We start from the raw sequence: 19,143 nt of genomic DNA, 5'->3' as shown, positions 1-19,143 counted from the left end.
TGTTTTCAGTATACAGATCTTTAACCTATTTGGTTAAATTCATTCATAAGTTTGTTTACTTAGTAAATAGTGTAAATGTGATTAGTTTCTTGATTACTTTTTTGGATAGATTGTTAGTGTATAGAAATGCTACAGACTTGTCAATTTTGTACATAGCACTTTATGGAATTCATTTTATTAGTTCTATAGTTTTTTTTTTTTAATGGAGTCTTTAAGGTTTTTCTAGCTATAAGATAATCAGGAGAGACAAGTTTTTTCTTCTTTTCCTACTTAGATGTCTTTTATTTCTCTTGCCTAAATGCTCTTGCTATGACTTCCGGTACAACACTGAATAGAAGGAAAAAAACTGGCATCCATGTCTTGTTCCTGATCTTAGAGAAAAAGCCTTCAACTCCTCCGTGTTAAGATTTCAGCTCTGGGCCAGTCATATAGAGCCTTTAATGTGTTGAGACATCTTCCTTTTATACCCAACTTGTTCAGGTTTTATCATGCAAAGATGTTAAGTATCCGGCCAGGCACTGTGGCTCACGCCAGTAATCCCAGCACTTTGGGAGGTCGAGGAGGGCAGATCACCCGAGGTTAGGGCTTCAAGACCAGCCTAGCCAACATGGTGAAACCCTGTCTCAACTAAAAATACAAAAGTTAGCTGGGCATGGTGGCAGGTGCCTCTAATCCCAGCTGCTTGGGAGGCTGAGGCAGGAGAACCCGGGAGGCAGAGGTTGCAGTGAGCCAAGATAGTGCCACTGCACTCCAACCTTGGTGACAGAGCAAGACTCTGTCTCCGGGAAAAAAAAAAAAAAAGGTTGTCAATTCTTTTTCTGGAAGTATTGAGACACGTAGTTTTGATGTTCATTTTAATGTGATCTATCAAATTTATTGATTTATGTATGTTTAACCATCCTTAAATGCAAAAGGTTATCTCCCCACGTGATCATGGGAAAATGATCTTTTAAATTTGTTGTTGAATTCAGTTTGCTGGTATTTTGTTGAGGGTTTCTGCATCTATGTTCATCAGGGATACTGGTCTGTAATTTTGTATTCTTTTAGTATCTTCATCTGACTTTGGTATCAGGTTAACGTTGGCCTCATAAAGTGTGATTGGAACTTATTCCCTCCTCTTCAACTTTTATAAAGAGTATGAAAAGGATTGATACTAGCTTTTCTTTAACTCTTTTCCCATTTAGGAAAAAAAAAGGGCGGCTCACTGCCAGGACTTAAATATTTTACATAAACCTGCTCTTTGAGGCTGACGCAAATCTGACTGATTTTCAATGTGAAAATAAAATGCAAAAACTGTTCTTGGAGTTATTTCTAAACAGAACATCACAATCATCTGAATTGTCTATTTCTGAAGAAAACCAATGCATCTTTGGACAATAACTGTTCAAGAATATTAACATCATACACAGGAATACTACATTTTCTAAAATTTGACATTTTCAGTGATTGAGAATTACTATACTTTGTAAATGGAAATACCACTACTAAAGACAGAATGCTGTAAATAGAAAGATGTGTTTTGCTTCCAAAGTCAATATACTAGAGCAATACGAAAATAATGAAAGCAAGATATTTCATAGCAAAGTTATCTCAGGGTAAATGCTGCAGCCACAACGGCCACCAGCGAGTTTGGGGCAAGTGGGAAAAGGGTTAAATATCTGGTAGAATTCAGAAGGGAATCTATAAGTTCCTGGTTTTCTTTTATGAGAAACTTCTAATTATTGACGCAGCTTTCTTACTCACTATTGGACTGTCTTTTTATTTTATTGTTCATTGCTTAATTTTTTTAGTTTATCAAAATATCCCCTCAGTTTTGTTGGTATTTTCTATTATTTTTCTAGTCTCACTTATTTACACTATAATCTGTTACGTTCTTCTTTTAGTTATCTTAGGTATACCATTAAATTGTTTGAGCTATTTCTTCTTTGTACTTGTAGACATTTATTGCTAAAACTTCCCTCTAGGAATTGCTTTTCTTGCATATTATAAGTTTTGGTATTTTGTGTTTCCATTTTTGTTTTTCTGAAAATAACTTTTAATTTCTTCCTTGAACCACTGATTGATAATATGTTATTTAATTTCCATGTGCTTGTGAATATTCTAAAATTCCTCCTATAACTGATTTCTAGTTTCATACCATTATGGTCAGAAAAGATATTCAATATTACTTCAATCTTTTAAAATTTCTTAAGACTTCTTTTGTGACCTAACATATGATTTACTCTGGAGAATATTCTGTGTGCACTTTTGAAAAATGTGTATTCCACTGCTGTTGAACGGAAGACTGCATTAATGTGTTTTAGGTCCATATGGGCAACTTTGGTTTTCAATTGTGGTTTAAGTCTGATGTCTCCTTATTGATGTTCTGTCTGAATGATCTCACCATGGCTTAAAGAGGTGTGCTGAAGTCCCCTCAATTATTGTATTACATTTTATATTTTCCTTCAAAGCTTTTAATATTGGCTTTATATATTTAGGTGCTGTAATGTTGAGTGCATATACATTTATGACTTTTATACTCCATGGATGAACAGACCACTTTATCATTATATAATGATGCTGTCTCTGCTTAAAAATTTTTACTTTCTGTTTCATCTGATGTAAATATTAAGAGATCTGCCTCTGCTGTTAGTTTCCATTTACATAGCATATCTTTGTCCATCCTTTCACTTTCAATTTATACGTATCCTTAAAAATGAACTGTCTTGTAGGCAACATATAGATGGGACTTTTTAAAATCCATTCATCCACTTTATCTTTGATTAGAGAATTTAATCTATTTACATTCAAAGCACTTATTGACAGGTAAAGAATTTCTGCTGTCATTTTGCAATTTGTTTTCTGGTTGATTACAAATTCTTTGCTTTTCTCTTCCTCTCTTGCTGTTTTTTTATGTGATTCAATGTTTTTCTGTAGTGGTATGCTTTCAACCCTTTCTTTTTATATTTTGCATATCTACTAAGGGTTTTTTGCAAACGTTGTGGTTACCATGAACCTTACACAAAGTCTCTTACACTTATGAGACTATTTTAAATACAACTAAAATTAGATCAATTACTCAAATGCTATGCTTTTACTTTCAACCCCACATTGTGTTCCTGATGACACAATTTATATCATTTTATAATTTGTATAATTTAATAAATTATTGTTGCTACAAGTTAATTTTAAGTTTTGTCTTAACTTTAATGATAAATACGTAATTTGTTTTCACACTACCATTATAGTATTAGCATATTCTCAGTTTGACTGTGTACTTTTTTTTTTTTGTTTTGAGATGGCGTTTTGCTCTGTCACCCAGGCTGGAGTGCAGTGGTGCCATCTCAGCTCACTGCAACCTCCGCCTCCCAGGTTCAAGCGATTCTCCTGCATCAGCCTCCACAGTAGCTGGGATTACAGGAGCATACCACCACGCCTGGCTAATTTTTGTATTTTTAGTAAAGACGATGTTGTGCCATGTTGGCCAGGCTGGTCTCGAACTCCTGACCTCAGGTGATGTGCCTGCCTCAGCCTCCCAAACTGCTAGGATTACAGGCATGAGCCACTGCACCCAGCCAACAATGTACTTACTTTTATCAGCGAGTTTTATACTCACATGTTTTCATGTTTCTAATTAGCACTCTTTTACTACAGCTTGAAGGACTCCCTCTAGCAATTCTTCCTGTGCAGGTCTAGTGGTGGTAAACACCCACATCTTTTGTTTGAGAACTTTATATTTCTCCTTAATTTTTGAAACACAGGATAGCTGGAGATAGTATTCCTGGATGGCAGTGTTTTCCTTTCAGCTTTTTCTATATATCACGACTGACTTCTGGCGTGAAAGTTTTCTGGTGAAGTCTGCTGACAGTCTTCCGTGGATCATTTTGTATGTAAGAGACTGTTCCCTTGCTGCTTTGAAGATTGTCTTTTACCTTTATTTAATTACAATATGTTTTGGTGTGAGTCTCCTTGGATTCATCCTACCTGATGTTCGAGATTCTTAGATCTAAATTTCTATTTCCTTGCCAGAATTACGAGGTTTTCTGACATTATTTCTTCAAATATGTTTTCTGTCCTTTTCCCTCTGTCTTCTCCATCTGGTGATGTATAAATTATTCCCCTTTGAGGATGTCCCAAAAGTCTCTTAAACTACCTTCAATCTTTTCTCTTTTTTCTCCTCACATTACATGATTTCCAATGGCCTATCTACAAGTTTGATTTCTTCTGCTTCATTGATTCTGCTGTTGGACACATTAAATTTTTGAGTCCAGTTATTGTGTTCTTCAACTTTATACTTTTTGATATCTTTTATTTCTTTATGACAATTCTCAGTTTGTTCATGCATTGCTCCCATGACCTCAGTGAGCCTCTTTATGGTTGCTCTTTTTAATTTCCTGTCAGGTTAATCACATATCTTCATTTCATTAGGGTTGGTTTCTGAAGACTTATCTTCTTTTATTTAGAATCTGCTTCCCTGTTTCATTTTTCTTGACTCAATGTGTTGATTTCTGTGAATTAGATAAGATAACCTCCTCTACCAGTCTTGTTAAACTGGCCTTGGGTAGGAGATGTTTCTCTCCAAATAACCCAGTGAAAGATCTAGATGCCTCTTTGTTCTTCTATAACCCACTTTTACTAGCCTCCAGAGGTGAGGATGAACTAAGTCATAATTTTGCCTTGAGACAGGTACTGGTCCCTCAGAATGCAGCTGGAAGTGTTAGTGTTATATGAGTGTTCCAGTTCCTTCTTTCCTTTGAAGAAACTGAGAGACAAAGTTTACGTCATACTGATTTTGCACCACACCAAGTAGAGAATTTGTGGTAGATGATGCCTATAATCTCTTTGAGACTACTCAATCTGAAACTGAGGAGATAACTTCTGAATGTTTCCAAGTTTGAAAATCACCTATTCTCGCTGGACGCGGTGGCTCATGCCTGTAATCCCAGCTACTTGGGAGGCTGAGGCAGGAGAATTGCTTGAACCTGAGAGGTGGAGGTTGCAGTGAGCCGAGATCGTGCCATTGCACTCCAGCCTGGGCAATAAGAGCGAAACTCTGTCTCAAAAAAAAAAAAAAAAAAAAAGAATCATTTCGTTATTACAACAGTTTTGTTCTCAACCACATCCTTTGTGATATTATTAAATAGATCTCATTTCTATATGTTGTAAGCTCACAAATACAAATATGGAAATACTGCACACAATACACATATATGAATATTTATAAGTATACAGTGTATAGGCATATATGCCAGCTAATACATAAAAAATATGCATTTATACTAGCCTCTATAATTATTACATAATTATGACTGGTACTCTGATTTTTCATAGGAATTTCAATTACAGTTTGGGGTCAGCATTCTTCATTCTCAAAAATTAGCTTTTCTTACAAGGTGGGTCTGCTAAGAACACATTCCCAGTTTTTGTTTATCTAGCAATGTCTTTACCTTGATTTAAGAATGTCAGTCGTGCTTCAGGTAAAATTTTGAATTTACTTCTTCTACACTATTAATATGTCATACACCTCCACTGTGGCCTTAATTATTATTGTATTATTAGAGTTTCCTTGTACATCAGCCATTATTCTCTTCATGCTTTCAAGATTTTTTTTTTACTTTCATTTTACTTTGATGTATCTAAGAGGGAATATATTTGCAATTATTATACTTGGAATTCTTTACACTTCTTGGATGTTTAATTTTTTTCATAATATAGAAAATTTTCAGGTATTATTTCTTTAAATATTTTTTCTCTCAGCTTGTTATCCTCATGTTCTGGCACTACCACTGCACATATGTTGGTATTCTCAATGGCTTCTGGCATTTCTCTGAAACTGCATTTTACTTACTTCTTTATTCTGTACTTTTTAAACTGGATGATTTCTATCAGTCTATCTTCAAATTCAATGATTGTTTATTCTACCAGTTAAAATCTAGTACTAAACCTCTCTAATGAATTGTAATTTTTGTTATTATACTTTACAACTCCAGATTTCCATATGGTTCTTTTCTACAATTCTTACCTATTTATTTATATTCTCTAGTTGCAAAATTATTGTAATTATATCATTGCCTCCTGAGGTATGGTGTCCTTTAGTTCTTTTAAGATATTTATAATGGCCAATTTGAAATATTTGTCTGCTTAGTAACACATCTTAGGCCTTCAAAGTTGAGATGCTTTGCCAGTCTTCTTCCCCATAAGGTCACGTTTTCTTACTTCTCTTTATGTCTCAATTATTTTTGTTGTTGAAAATTAAACACTGTCAGTAATAAATGGTAAAAATACTGGCTACCATCACTCCAGGACAAGGTGTTACTATTTACTGTCTTATTTTCACTAATTGGCTGTAATGTTTTAGTGAAGTCTATTTCTCCTACAAGACCAGCCTGACCAACATGGAGAAACCCCATCTCTACTAAAAATACAAAATTAGCCAGGCGTGGTGGCGCATGCCTATAATCCCAGCTACTCAGGAGGCTGAGGCAGGAGAACCACTTGAACTGGGGAGGCAGAGGTTGCAGTGAGCCGAGGTCATGCCATTGCATTCCAGCCTGGGCAACAAGAGCGAACTCCATCTCGAAAAAAAAAAAGGGTAGGAATATGAGTCCCTCATGGTACTAAACAAATAAGGGAGAAGGGAGGTCTTGTGCTTACAGTATTTTGCTAAGGCCTGACTAGTAAATCTAGCAGGGGTACTAGAGTTGCAAAGTAACCATGGTAAAGAATGAGCAAGGAAAAGGGTAATCAATGAATGCCAAATCCAGGGGGAATATATCTTAAAATGTCTCACTACCTTATCATGAAACCATTCTGTATCTAGACTGTAACAGTGTGAATAGTCTGGTTGGGATAGTGTACTACATTACAAGGCTGTGGAAACACTATAGATGACGGAAGGCTAAAAACACATGACAACCAAATGTAATACCTGCTTCTAGACTAGATCCAGTATTAAAGAGGTTAAAATGCTATTAAGAAAACATTTTTATAAAACATGGAAGGTAGTTTAGACAAAAGTACTATATCAATGTAAATTTATGAGGTTGACAAATGTACTGTGGTTATAAGGTTATAAGTAAGGGTACTTAGGAAGCACCCACAGAAAGTATATTTCAAAATAGCTAAAAGATGTAGCATGTTACCAATACAAAGAAATAAATGTTTGAGGTGACAAACCAATTACACATGGTATGTATGTATCAAAATATCACATGTGCCCCATAAATATGAGTAAATATTATGTATCAATTTAAAAAATTGTCTCTAAACATCTTGCCAAAAGCCCTCTAGGGGGCCAAAACCACCCCTGGTTGAGGACAACTGGACTATGCATCAGACATTAGATCCTACCTGAGTTCTGTGAGGGTAAAGAAAAGGGAAGATATGAAGCATCCGAATGATTGAAACAGGAAAAAAAACACGAATCTCATAAAATCACTATACCCTTCTACCTATTCCCTAGAGATGAAAGGAAGAATAATGACAAGACTGTTTCTTGTAATATAAATAACTAGTATATAGATGCTAAGCAGAATATTCTCTACAATATAGGAATAAAAGTAACAGATCTGGAGTTAGGAGGCATGAGTTCTCACTAAATAGCTTCATTTCATTGGGCTTCAGCTTAATGATCTGTAAAATGGAGGTGTCATGGGAAGGCAGTAGAGAGGGCTGTAAATAGATTTCTGAATTTTTTTAATTCAACAAATGTCAATGACTTATATTCTAGGTACAATAGTCATTATTATATAAATGATGAAAAGACAGATCTCCTCCTGCAAGGAGATTACAATCTATTAGAATGACAGAAAAAATTAAAAAACAACTACAATAATATATATAAGCATTATAATAGAAGCATGTACAAAGAGCAGCGGAACCCTAGAAACGTAACCCAAATCTGCTTAAGGAAATCAGGAAAACCTTTACAAGGAAGTGGCATTTGAGTTAGAACTTGAAAGATGAATAAGAATTTTGTGAGAACACAAGAAGGGGGAAGATATTCCAGTTAGAAAGGCAACTGCACAGAGATTTGCTGCTTTTTCAAAAAGAATAGCATATTTAAGGAACTACAAGCACTGCAGTGGTGCTAGAAGATAAATGGAAAAGAGGTGAAAAGAGATCAAGCTGAATATCTAGACTAAATTATGAAGCTTGTATGCCATGAAAACTGTTTTACTACTGTGGATGATAATTCAAAATTTATGTGGTAGACAGATCACCCTTGTAGTAGTATAGAAAATAAGATTGGAGGGGAACAAGCCAAGAGACCAATCAAGTGGCTATTGCAATAGTCCACATTAAAGTAGTGAAGGCCTACAAAAGGACAATGGTTATATGGACAGGAATAAAGAATACTGAGGAAAGAGAATGGGCAGAACTTAAGTCTGAATGTTGGAGGGATTATAACCAATGTTTATTGAGAATTTTGCTAAGTACCTTTTTTTGGTAATACTTCATTTAATCCTTATAATACTCCTAATAGGGATGGAAAGCAGTCCAACGTGCTGAAAGCTAATTTGCCAAAGAATAAGTTTGCCATATTTACCAAATATTTGTTTTAGGGAATATTTATCCTGGATATATTTAATAAATGTATCCTGGTTAACTTAAAAAAGAAAGAAGAAAGGACACTGGCTATAAATAACTACTGTGGTTACACCAGTCCAAACTTCCAGAATATCCCATAGGTCAAAAATAATAATGTGAGGAAAACAAGTTGCAGAATAAGTAAAATATAGATAGCATTTTTAAAAAACTTTAATAACATGAAGAATGCCACCTCGTTATTTATTAGTATATAGCTATACAGCAAAAGTATTTTAAAAATGCATGGTAAGGATATATGACTTCAGAATAGGACTTCATGGTGGTATGAGATGGAAAGGTACAAAGAGAGCTTCAATTGTATCTATGATGTATTAATTTCTTAAAATCTGAAACAAATACAGTAACGTATAAGATTTGTTAAAGCAGGGTAGTGGTAATAAGTATTCAGTATGTCATTCTATGTATTTTCTGTTTGAAATATTTCATTTAAAAAACTCCTTTAAAAACTTTAGACGCTAAGCTTGCTATTTTACACAGAATAAAGTCCAAGTTGTCAAGGAAGGTACTCTAGGTTCTGTACACTCTAGACTCAAACTGCTTTTCCTATTTCATCACCTACTGCTCTCCGCCTAACATAACCCATATGTCACAGATAAAGTCAATATACCATTCTAGGCCGGGTGCTGCAGGTCGCACCAGTAATCCTAGCACTTTGCGGGGCCAAGGCGTGTGGATCACTTGAGACTTGGAGTTCGACACCAGCCTGGACAACATGAAGAAATCCATCTCTACTAAAAATTAAAAAATTAGCTGGGGCTGGTGGTGGCACATGCCTGTAATCCCAGCTACTTGGGAGGCTCAGGCACCAGAACTGCTTGAACCAGTAGGCAGAGGTTACAGTGAGCCGAGATTGCACCGATGGACTCCAGCAAGACTCTGTCTCAAAAAAATAAAAATACCGTTCTAAATATGCCATAAGCCTGAAAAATACAATTATTTTGCTCTTATTTTCTCTCAGAATATTCTTTTTACCAATCTGTATCAGGAAAAATTTACATTAATTCTTGAAAGCCAAACACAAATTTGACCACCTCTCTGAAACCACCTTTGAAAACCAAATTCAGAATGAGCCTTTCTCTGTGTTCCACACTATGTACTTTATTCCTTTACTATTACAACATGTTGCATTGTCAATTTCTTGTTCACTGAAGATAAGGGTTTATTACTGTTGTTGATCTTACCAAAGAACCAGATTTTGGCTTTTTAAAGTTTCTCTATTATCTGTTTTCCACATCACTGATTCCTACTCTATTGTTTCCTTACTTGTACTTACTCTAGATTTACTTTGCTGTTCTTTTTCTAATTTCCTAAGGTAGAAACTTTGGTTACTGACATTTAGACTTTTCTTCCTTTATAATAAAAGCATTTAAACTATAATTTGCCCTCCAAGCACTGCTTTAGCTACACTCCATGAATTTTGACATGTTATATTATCATTACCATTCGGTTCAAAATGTCTTCTAATTGTGATTTCCCTTTGACTCATGATCATTTAAATTTGTGTTGTCTAATTTCCAAATATTTGGATCATTCCTAGATATTTTAATAATTTCTGTTTTAATTTTACTTCCATTGTGATGACAGAACATATATAAATTTCAATCATTTTAAATTTATCAGCTGGGCATAGTGGCTCACATCTGTAATCCCAGCACTTTGGGAGGCTGAAGTGGGAGATCACTTGAGGTCTGGAGTTTGAGACCAGCCTGGCCAACATGGTGAAACCCTGTCTCTACTAAAAATACAAAAATTAGCCAGGCGTGGTGGCATGCACCTGTAATACCAGCTACTCGGGAGGCTGAGGCACGGAGAATAGCTTGAACCCAGGAGGCGGAGGTTGCAGTAAGCCAAGATTGCGCCATTGCACTCCAGCCTGGGTGACAGAGCAAGTGAGACTCTGTCTCAAGAAATAAATTTATCAAGACACGCATAAAAAATTTATCAAGGCATATTTCATGGTCCACCATTTGGTCTATGTTGAATATATGATATACAATTGAAAAGAATATCTTCTTCACAATTTGGGGAAGTAGTGTTCAATACTTATCAATTATATTGAGGTAGTTTGTAGTATTCCTCAGATCATCTATGTCTTTACTAATTTTGCTTTTTTGCTAGAAATTCTATCAATTGGTCAGAGGAGGGTGGTAAAAATCTTCAGCACTAATTGTAAAAGTATCTTTTACCTCTTAATTTTGTCAATTTTTGCTATATATATTTTTTTCCTTTTCTTTTTTTTGAGATAGAGTTTCACCATTTCGCCCAGGCTGAAGTGAAGTGGGGCAATCTCAGCTCACTGCAACCTCCGTCCCCCAGGTTCAGGCGATTCTCCTGTCTCGGCCTCCTAAGTAGCTAGGACTACAGGCGCCCACCACCACACTCAGCTAACTTTTGTATTTTTAGTAGAGACCGGGTTTCGCCATCTTGGCCAGGCTGGTCTCGAACTCCTGACCTCAGGTGATCCACCCACCTCAGCCTCCCAAAGTGCTGGGATTTCAGGTGTGAGACACCACGCCCAGCCGCTTTATATACTTTTAACAAAAATATAAATTTGTATAATCGCTACTGCTTTCTGATGAATTCTTTTAACATTATGAAAAATCCCTCTTTCTGATAATACTCTGTCTTATGGTCTATTTTGTATGTATTAATAGCACCACCCCACCCCCAGCTTATCTGTACCTTCAAGGGTTTTTTTTTTTTTTTTGAGACGGATTTTCACTTTTTCGCCAAGGCTGGAGTAAAGTGGCGCAATCTTGGCTCACTGCAGCCTCTGCCCCTCGGGTTCAAGCAATTCTCCTGCTTCAGCCTCCCAAGTAGCTAGGATTACAAGCACCCGCCACCGTGCCCAGCGATTTTTCGTATTTTTAGTAGAGATGGGGTTTTGCCATGTTGGCCAGGCTGGTCTCTAACTCCTGACCTCAGGTGATCCACCCACCTCAGCCTCCCAAAGTGCTAGGATTACAGGTGTGAGCCACCGTGCCCAACCTGTACCTTTACATTTTAAGTAAATTTCATGTTGATAGCATATAAACGGGTCTTGCTTTTTAATCCATTCTGATAATCTCTGACTTTTAATTGAAGTGTTTAGCCCATTAACAATATAGTTGCTTAAGACTCCCATTTACTTATTTTCTATTTGCTTTCTCTGTTTTTTTGAACCTCTGTTCCCTTTCTTCATATCGCACTGCAAACAGGGATGTGTTATTCAAATAACAATTTCAGTGCCTACCCACATTAGGGTTTTTACTGAGGCTACACTCAGTAAAACTGTAGAATAAATTAATTAGTAAAACCAGATAAATATGTCAATGAAAACTTAAGGGGCAATTTCATTCAACATATACTGACCACACTATATATTAACTTGAAAAATAGAATAATTTATATTCAGCTCTGGAATACACTTAAATGTTATGATTGGTGGTGCCAGAAGTTTACAATATTTCATATATAATAATAAACAGAAAGGTACCAACTCCATATAACTACAAAGCTCTTTTTTTCTTTTACTTTTTTCAATTTTCCTTACTCTATTTCAGGGATTGGTATCATCAGCTCTCAAAATTATGACAAGCACTAATCTAAGAAACACTTCATACCCTTTTTCTCTTTGAACCTGCTCTTTTCTGGTTCATACCTTTCCTAGGATGGAAGACAGTTTTGCTTTGAAGCATTTGCCTTTTTAAAAAATATTCTTTTCTTATTTAATTAATAATCAGGTTTTTATTTTTTTAACCTAAGACTTACTACCTAAAATAAAAAATCAAATAATACAGAAAAGGCCAGGCATGATGGCTCACACCTGTAATCCCAGCACTTTGGCAGGCTAAAGCTGGCAGATTGCTTGAGCCCAGGAGTCCCTGAGACCAGCCTGGGAAACATGGCAAAACCCTGTCTCTACAAAAAAAAAAACACAAAATTAGCCAGATGTGGTAGCAAGTGCCAGTAGTCTCAGCTACTTGGGAGGCTGAGGTGGTAAGACTTCTTGGGCCTGGGAGGTCGAGGCTGCAGTGAGCTATGATTATGCCACTGCACTCCAACCTGCGTGACAGAGCAAGACCTTGTCTCAAAAAAAAAAAAAAAAAAAAACACAATACAGAAAAGTATAAATAAGAAAGGAATGAATTACCCGAACTGCCATCATCCTAAAAAGCTTAACATTTATTGGACATTTTTTGGCATATAATTTAGCAAGAAAAATGTATTAAAAACATAGTTAGAAATAATTTCATTAACCTGGGATTATACCACAAAGTGGCTACTGGGAAGAGGGGAACTGACTGGAAAGGAGCACAAGGAAACTTTCAGGAGTAAAGAAAATGTGATATATTTTGTCAAATGGAACACCTATGATGCATTTTAATGTATGTAAATTATACCTCAATATTTTAAAATGGGATTATTTTAATGCCATTTATTATATAATTTATTTCAAATTACTCCATTTAATTTTACTTGCTATAAAGACAGGAAAATGAGAGCAAAATGACAGTGAAGGAGTTACTAATGTTCAGATAAATGTTATTTCACAAGAAATATAACTACCTAAAATAGGACCATTGAAAAAACTTTTTAATAAAAAATAGGGTAAAACACTTTGTATTTATTTATGTGTATAAATGAATATTTACATATAAAATAAAATAAAAATAATTGAATAAAATATAAATATATTTATATGCATAAATTATATATATTATACACATATAATATATATATAAAATGTTTTACCACATAGTAACTTTAGAGTAAGTATTGGCACCATACCATGAAGAACAAGATTAGCGCTCAATAATTATTCCTACACCTTTCAGAAAAACATCTTATTGTGCAATCTTAATTCCCTCAGCTGCTCTTCTAGTTCAATACTTACATGGATTCAATGATTAGCACCAGCCCACTGTCACAGTTCTTCTATTCCAGTGTTATTTTCGTTTACTTCTTGATTAACTATAATTGACCGTTAAATACCTTGATCAAGAAGGGCTTATAGATGTTAATTCCAATAGTTATTTTATATTTGATAACATCTGCCAGTCTCCTTAATATTTGCAGGACAACTTGTCTGGTTATAAAAAAAAATTGTGAGGTGCTCCAGTCGTTATGGTGAACTTAAGTGCTATAGAAAACCTCACCCAAAGCAACAGAAAGTAGAAATGCTGAATAAAACAAAACAAAACAATAAAATACATAAGAAATACCAAAAGGATGAGAAGAAATTCCTCAGGTACCAGAAACAGGGCAGAACTGAAAGCCACTGTTTTAAGTCTGAGTAACAAATGTGGCCTCAAAGCAGGAAGAGGTGCTTAAAGCAGGAGCTCCCTGAATGAAGCCAAAGCACTACCTACCCAAAAAAGAAAGTGAGAATTCACAGTTCCACAAGCAATATATAAAAGTAACCTTTCCCCATCACTGCCAACAGTAGTTGTGTCCAGTTAATTTTATCCCAATAAAGTAGATGAGAAAGGATCTTGTACTAATACTACAAACTTGCATTTCCTTCAGTATCATTTCTATGTCTTTTATTGATTGGATAATCATTGCCATTGAATTAACTATTCGTTTATTTTACCCATTAATCTACGATTTTTCTTACTAATTCCTTGAAATGGCATAAATAGCAAGCCTTTACCTTTTTTTGGAACAAGGTTTTACTCTGTCACCCAGGCTGGAAATGGCACGATCTCAGCTCACAGCAACCTCCACCTCCTGGGCTCAAGGGATCCTCCTGCCTCAGCCTCCTGAGTAGCTGGGACTACCGACACACACTACCATGCCCAGCTAATTTTTGTATTTTTGGTCGAGATTGGGTTTCGCCATGTTACCCAGGCTAGTCTCAAACTCCTGAGCTCAAGTGATTGTCTCAGCCTCCTGTGAGCCACCATGCCCAGCCAAGTCTTTATTTACCTTTTATACACAAAGCAAGTTAGGTATCTTTCAAATTCTGTTTGTGGCATATTTTATCATAAAACTTTTTATCTTTAAACTTTATATATTTAAGTCTAATTTTGTTTTTAAAAATTCAGTATTTTATTTGGAAGCTGTAATTTTCAAAACTGAAAAAAGTTAATTTTTGGAAATATTAAAATGTTCTAAGTCTTCACAGTTTTAGCACTCGCCTACATCATCTATTACTAAAAAATTGATGCAATGGCCGGGCATGGTGGCTCCCACCTGTAATCTCAGCACTTTGGGAGGCCGAGGTGGGTGGATCACCTGAGGTCGGAAGTTTGAGACTGGCCTGACCAACATGGAGAAACCCCGTCTCTACTAAAAATACAAAATTAGCCAGGTGTGGTGGCACATGCCTGTAATCCCTGCTACTCAGAAGGCTGAGGCAGGAGAATCACTTGAGCCCAGAAGGCGGAGGTTGCAGTGAGCCGAGATGCGCCACTGCACTCCAGCCTGGGCAATAAGAGCGAAACTCTGTCTCAAAAAAAAAAAAAAAAAAGATGCAAGTCTTAACACAGCCTGAACAAACTTATTATCAATAATCACTTGAAATCAGTAATTTAAAAATGATTTATGTTTAAAAAACAATCATTTTTAATTATTTTTCCAAGTTTTTTTTCCTTCATGGGTTAATTTCCTACAGACCAAAGACCCCTTGGGCAGACAAAGCAGATTTCTGACCAAAGAATACTACCACGGGTGAAGACCATTTCATAATGACAAAGAAGTTAAGATAGACTTAACAGTGTTAAAAGTCTATGCAGAGCTTCAAAATAAATTAAGCAAGAATTAATAGAATTTCAAGGAAAAGCAGACTAATTCACAATTAGATTGAAAGACTTCACTACATCTTTCTCCATAAATGACAGAAGTGGATAGAAAAATCACTAAAGATATAAAAGACTTGAAAACTCAAATGACTTACTTGACCTAGCTGATATTTTATAACTCTTCAGCCAACAATGGCAGAACACACATTTTTTAAAGAACACACTGAACATTTACCAAGGCATACCACATTCTGGGTCATAAAACAATCTTGAACCAATTTTTAAAAAATGCACTTCATACAAAGTATATTCTTTAACCATATGAGAATTAAAATAGGCAACAATCACAGAAACATCTCTGGAATATCTCTAAATATATGTAAACTAAATAGCACATTCCAGGACCAAAAAGAAATCAAGAGGGAAATCAGAAAGTATATTGAACAGAATCAAAATGAAAATGTTAGAACATGCAGGGTGACACCAAAAAATGTATGTAGAAAAAAATAGCACAAAATGCCAATTTGAAAAAGAAAAATCTCAATTCAGTGACTTGGCATTAAGAAACTAGAAAAAGAACAAATCAAACAAAAAGCAAGCAGAAAATAAGAAAATAATAAACACCAAGCCAAAAATCGATGAAATAACTTCCTTAGTATCTTTTCTTATCTTCCTTTTATCTTTTAATTCCTTAAAAGATACAAACTACCAAAGAATATAGAGGCCGGGTGCGGTGGCTCACACCTGTAATCCCAGCACTTTGGGAGGCCAAGGGGGGTGGATCATTTGAGGTCAGGAGTTCAAGACCAGCCTGGTCAACATAGCAAAACTCTGTCTCTACTAAAAATACAAAAATTAGCTGGGTGGTAGTGGCGTGCACCTGTAATCCCAGGTACTCGGGAGGCTAAGGTAGGAGAATCATTTGAGCCTGGGAGGTGGAGGGTGCTGGCAAGCCGAGATCACTCCAGGTGAAGGGTGCTGGTGAGCCGAGATTGTACCACTGCACTCCAGTCTGAGCGACAGAGTGAGACCCTGTCTCAAAAAAAAAAAAAAAAAAAAAAGATACAAACTACCAAAGCTTGTTCAAAAAATATATAACCTGGCTGGGCGCAGTGGCTCAGGCCTGTAATCCCAACACTTTGAGAAGCTGAGGTGGGCTGATCACCTGAAGTTAGGAGTTTGAGATCAGCCTGGCCAACATGGTGAAACTCTGTGGCTACTAAAAATACAAAAATTAGCCGAGTGTGGTGGTGCGCACCTATAGTCCCAGGTACTTGGGAGGCTGAGACTCAAGAATCGCTTGAACCCCAGAGGCGGAGGTTGCAGTGAGCCGCGATCACACCATTGCACAGCACACTCCAGCCTGGGCAACAGAGTGAGACTGTCTCAAAAAAAAAAAAAAAATCAGTCGGGCGTGGTGGCAGGCACCTGTAATCCCAGCTACTTGGGAGGCTGAGGCAGGAGAACTGCTTGAACCTGGGAGGCGGAGGTTGCAGTGAGCCAAGATGGCGCCATTGCACTCCAGCCTGGGGGACAAGAACGAGACTTCATCTCAAAAAACAAAACAAAACAGAACAACACGACAACAACAAATATATATATATACATATATATATAAAATATCCTGAATATTCATATATCCACTAATGACATAGAATTAGTAATTTAAAAACTTCCATAAGGAAAACAACAGACCAAGTTGTTTCACTGGTAAATTCACAAGTGAATTCTACCAAAACATTTAAGGATTAAAAAATACGGATTCTAGGCCGGATGCAGTGGCTCATGCCTGTAATCCCAGCACTTTGGAAGGTCGAGGTGGGCGGATGATCTGAGGTCAGGAGTTCGAAACCAGCCTAGCCAACATGGTGAAACCCCGTCTCTACTAAAAATACAAAAAAAATAGCCGGATGCGGTGGCATGCACTGGCAATCCCAGCTACTTGGCAGACTGAGGCAGGAAGAATCACTTGAAACGAGGAGGCAGAGGTTGCAGTGAGCCGAGATCACGCCACTGCACTCCAACAGTGTGCTTTGGGCAACAAAGCAAGACTCCGTCTCAAAAAAATAAAATAAAATAAAATATGGATTCTAAAAAAAATCATTACAGAAAACTGAAGAGGTATTACTTACTGTCCTACTCATTTTAATGTGGCCACAAATACCCTGATACTAAAACCTCACAAAGACAGTATAAGAAAAAGAAATCACATTCCAATCTTCCTCATGAAGATAAACGCAACAATCCACGGGTGGTTTTTTTTTTTTTTTTTCAACTTTTATTTTGGTTTCAAGGTATATATGTGCAGTTTTGTTACATGGGTAAATTCTGTGTCACTGGGGTTTGGTGTACAAATTATTTAATCACCCAGGTAGTGAGCATAGTACCCAATAGGTAGTTTTTTAATCCTCACCCTCCTTCCACCACCCTCTCTTGAGTAGGCCCTGGTGTCTATTGTTCACATTAGACATTTATGTGAACATGTGTACCCATGTTTAGTTCTCATGAATAAGGGAGAACATGCAGTATTTGCTTTTCTGTTCCTGCATTAATATGCTTAGGATAAAGGTCTCCAGCTATATCCATGTTGCTGCAAAGGACATGGTTTCATTTTTTATGGCTGTATAGTATTCCATGATATAAATATACCACATTTTATCTAGCCAACCATTTGGGTACCTATCTAAGTTGACTCAAATGCAACAATTCTTAACAAAATATTAGGAAATCTAATCCAACAATATGCAAATTGGGTAAATTATATCATGAGAAAGTAGGATTTATCATAAAACGTAGGCCTGTTTCATAACTCAAAATTCAATCAATGCAGTTCAATATATTACATTTAAAATATATATATTATCACCTCGATGGACATAAAAATAGCATTTGACTAAACTGAAAACCCATTCAAGGCTTTAAAACTCTCCTAAAAGTAAGAATGAAAAAGAACTTACTTAATCTAACAAAAGAAACCTATGAAACAACAGTAACAAAAACCTATAACTAACGTCATACTTAATGGAGAAAGACTTAATGCTTTACTTTCTCCAGAAGATGGGAATAAGACATAGATTCCCATTCTCACCACTCCTTTTGTGTGTGTGTGTATGGAGGGGGGGAGTTGTCTGTTTTTCTTTGAGACAGGGTCTCTGTTGCCCAGGCTGGATTGCAGTGGCATAATCATGGCCCACTGCAGCCTTGACTTCCCAGGCTCAAGTAATCCTCCCACCTCAGCCTCCCTGGCAGCTGGGACTACAGGCGCATGCCACCATGCCTGGCTACTATATATTTTTTTTTTGTAGAGACATGGTTTCACCATGTTTCCCAGGGTAGTCTTGAACTCCTGGGATCAAGCGATCCACCCGCCCTGGCCTCCCAAAGCGCTGGGATTACTTGCATGAGCCACTGTGCCAGCTTTCTCACCACTTCTAGTCAACGTTGTACTAGGAGTTCTAGGCAGTAAATAAGGAAAAAAAATTAAAGACAATGAGACTGGAGAAGAAATAAAATTGTCCTTATTTGCATATGAAATGATCCTATTTGTAGTTCTATTATGGAATCCTTATTCTTAACCTAAGAATTCCACAGTAAAACTACTATAAAAAAGTTTAAGGAAGTAATCGGATACAAGATTAAAATCAACTATATATCTATATACTAGCAATAAACTGAAACTAAGAGAACTCTAATCTGAATAGCATCAAAAAGAGTAAAATACTTAAGAATAAATTTAACAAAAGAAGAGAAAGATTTATATATTAAAAACTGCAAAATATTGCATGGAGAAATTGAAGTAGATATATAAATGGATGAAAATATATGAAAA

The 19,143-nt window shown here is 36.2% G+C and overlaps 1 long non-coding RNA gene across 1 annotated transcript; it reads right to left on the bottom strand.

Moving 5' to 3' along the window:
- Positions 1-5,027: 5,027 nt before the first annotated feature.
- On the bottom strand, positions 5,028-12,007 carry LOC115833312. Its single transcript, XR_004028764.1, has 3 exons — positions 11,997-12,007; positions 9,119-9,126; positions 5,028-5,996 (listed from the first exon to the last, which is right to left on the bottom strand). It is a non-coding gene; the product is annotated as an uncharacterized LOC115833312 (long non-coding RNA).
- Positions 12,008-19,143: the final 7,136 nt, after the last annotated feature.

Source organism: Nomascus leucogenys, chromosome X (genome assembly GCF_006542625.1).
Source record: "Nomascus leucogenys isolate Asia chromosome X, Asia_NLE_v1, whole genome shotgun sequence".
In the NCBI taxonomy this organism is placed as follows: Eukaryota; Metazoa; Chordata; class Mammalia; order Primates; family Hylobatidae; genus Nomascus; species Nomascus leucogenys.
The sequence above is the reverse complement of the archived record's forward strand: the minus strand, read 5'-3'. Positions and strand labels throughout refer to the sequence as shown.